The sequence below is a fragment of the Olea europaea genome, unplaced genomic scaffold (genome assembly GCF_002742605.1).
Source record: "Olea europaea var. sylvestris unplaced genomic scaffold, O_europaea_v1 scaffold1084, whole genome shotgun sequence".
In the NCBI taxonomy this organism is placed as follows: Eukaryota; Viridiplantae; Streptophyta; class Magnoliopsida; order Lamiales; family Oleaceae; genus Olea; species Olea europaea.
The window spans coordinates 123,993-127,485 of NW_019228199.1; positions in this window are offsets into that span (position 1 = coordinate 123,993).

Here is a 3,493-nt window from a genome sequence, read left to right on the forward strand (position 1 = left end):
ATGAACATGTTTTTCTCTTCTCCTTATCTCGCATTCCTCTGCCGTGAACATACGATGTATGGGTGTGATTTTTTATTGAACTTATCAATTGATTTGTGTATAATCATATTCTGAAGTATAGAACACTATAAAAAAATCCAATGGCCGTTAATACTATAAAAAAATCTATAGCATTCTCTAATCTCTTGGAAGTTGTAGTATCTTCAATAAGACAAAAATTAGGATGCTAGTTTTCTATCCTCCATTTTTGTATAATTATATAGTATTATATTAATTTCACCAATGGCCATTAATTTCCCACACATTTATTAATTCTGATTTTTTCTTATTGAAGATACTACGGTTTTTTTTTTTGCTTCCCCATCTCACGCATTCTGTTGAATATTTTAGTTGAATATTGGGTGCGGCTATAAAATCTATAAAATCCATTGAAATCTATAAAATCCATGAAAATATATAAAATCTACAAAATAGAAATCCATTCAAATCTATCAAATTCTATAAATTCCATACAATCCATTAGAATTTATAAATGTTTTACTCTGAGTTGAGGACACCACTGTAAATTTTTCTTGAGATAATTGTTGTATAAAAATATCATTTAATGGAGGGTGTTGTAAACTTGTAGGATAATTATTGATATTTCTTTGATTTTATCAAAATACTTAAATAAGTAATACAAAGGGTAATTTGCACAAAACATTCTTACATTTCAATATTATTGTATAAAATGTCCATATATTTCATTTTTTTTGGCACTTTTACCCTTACATTACCTTTTATGGCGGAAATCATCATTTTCATCGAATTTCTCGCGTAAAATAACAAATATACCTCCATTTAAATAAAACAATAAAAAATAAAAGTTAAAAAATAAATTGCAATCATGCTCCCAAACTTTTTAAAAAGTGCAAATGAGTCCAAATAAATTATTGAACTTTTGAAGATTTTATTATACTCTAATTATAACTCTAATTTTGAACCTAATAAATTTGGAGGCTTGGTGCTCAATAAAACAAACACTTAAATTTTGACTTTCTCTATTTCTTCTCATATATTTCTCTCTTATTCCTTTAATTTTATAAAATGAACATTGCATTTTAACCTAATTTGTCTCCATTTCTCAACCTAGAAATACCCTTAGGGTACACACTAAATCCATAAATTTTCTTGGGATCAATACATAAATCCAAGTTCTAAAGATTACATTTCATAAATAACAAACTCACTAAAATATTTCAAAAATTGGGTGGTGAATAAATTTATTAAATTATAATATAATATACATTAATTATTTTCACCCCATGCCACTTCACCCCACTACACCACCTTCCATCCATCGCTCCGACAATCACTTCGGCGATTGCTTCGACAGACGTTTCGATAATTGCTCCAACGGCTGCTCCAACTCTGGTGATAGAAAAATCTCCAAAAATTGAAAAAAAAAAAAAAAAAATCTCTCTCCACATTCCATTGTAGAAAAATCTCCAATAAATTATCTTTGACCAGATTTATTGTTTGTGACTATGCTTGTGTTTATGTGACTATCTGTGATCAAACTTTTTTCCGTTGTGATTGTATTTGACAGTCTAATTTGTATATGTATGTGACTAATTCACTGACCTATGTGATCTGTTATTAACTGTAATTAAATTTGTCTTTGAAGTGACTAACTATGACCAAATTTGTAGTTAGTGTGACTGTTTTTGACCAGGTCAATCTTAAATGTGACCAAGTCGCAATCGGTTACAATCAACAAAAAATTGGTTTCAAATAGTCACAACAAACACATACTTGGTCACATGGAATCACCACAAACAAATCTACATACACTTCAGACCAATATCACAATATACCACCATCACCTCCAACATGCCACCACCTCATGAGCACCATCAACATCAACACCACTACAACCACCGCCAAGAACGACAAACACAACCAACAAACCCTCTCCCCCTCCCAAATCTATAGATCGAAAATGAAATATCACACCCAAAAATCAGGTACGACTGTCTCACTACAACAGAACCTGTACACAACTGCACTATCGCCCATGGACTTACCGTTGTCGTAAGCACGACTGCCTGGTTCACCTTATTTTTGCTAGCGACGACGGTGAAGTAAGATACCACTGCTCGCAGCAATAGTGGCGCTTTGCTGTGCCACTGCACGCAATGGTTCTGGAGCTGAAGGAGATGGTATAAAGTGTAGTTTTATGTGAGTTGGGTGGGTGGATGGTAGAGAGAGAGAGAGAGAGAAGATATTAAGAAGGTAGAGTCTAGGCTTTGAATCGGGATGAATTGGGTAGAGGGATGAATATGTAGATTAAGTTTAATTAAATTTTTATTAATTACAATTATTGATCCTATATGTAAAATTTAAACTTAACCACCTTATTTATGAAAATTAATTTTTAATTGTAGGGTTCTAAATAATTTTCTCATTTTTCTTTGTGGATTGAGGAGGCAATATAAAAGCCCATATATACAATAAATCCTCAAACCAGATCGGGTCCACTCTAACTTCAAACTCGACCCGCCTGTTAAAACCCTAAAATGCTAGAAAGTGGGTCCCACATTGATTTCAGCCAATCACCTCCTACTGCTTAAAAGTCAAAACATATTCCCCCACATTCTCTACATTCACACACGTTATTATGATATCTTTTAATTCATTACTTAAAGAAATTAATCGTTAAGAATTTATTACACATGAACTATAACAATGTCATAAAAAAGGAAATAAAGACGTAAAAATTTCTGCAAATGAATTTCGTCAACATCCAAACATTATATCAATTTTTCTTTTTAAATTTTTTGAGGGAAAATGTCGTACCAATTTAAGATTGAAAAGGAAAATTAAAAATACATAAGTCAACTCTATATCGTTTCCTTTTTAATCCCTGTTTGGTGGGGTTTAAAATAAGATTTTTAATAAATTTTAATAAAAATTAATGAAAATATGGTTGAAAAGTTGTGTGTCCCATAAAATGAATGGTTAAAATTAATAATTGATTTTGATTTAAATTAAAACTTCTATCAAATAGAGATTTAATCTTTTATTTTTAATTACAATTCTACCAATGAACCATTACTATGTACCCAATAAACCCTCATCTTGTTTATGAGCGACGCTACTACTTTCCATATCACATTAAATTTGCACAATGCCATGACAAGATGTATATCCATTGGTAGATGTCGTAACTTGTGAGTTTTTATCTATTATGAGCCGTTTTATGCACCGACAATTGTAAAAAAAACACGGGTACTACGAATACTATACTTTTTTTTTTTTTTAATTTTTTTCCACTTCTTTTGTTAATTCAGTTTTCCACTCTACCCAATAAATTTCTTCTTTCCTACTTGTTAAGACTTCTAAACTAAATAAATTACGTTAATAAGTTACTTTTCGATTATCATCGACATTTTTTTTATATCCTTTACGACTATTTTATCTTTTATGTATCAAAAGGATTTCTTTCTTTCCT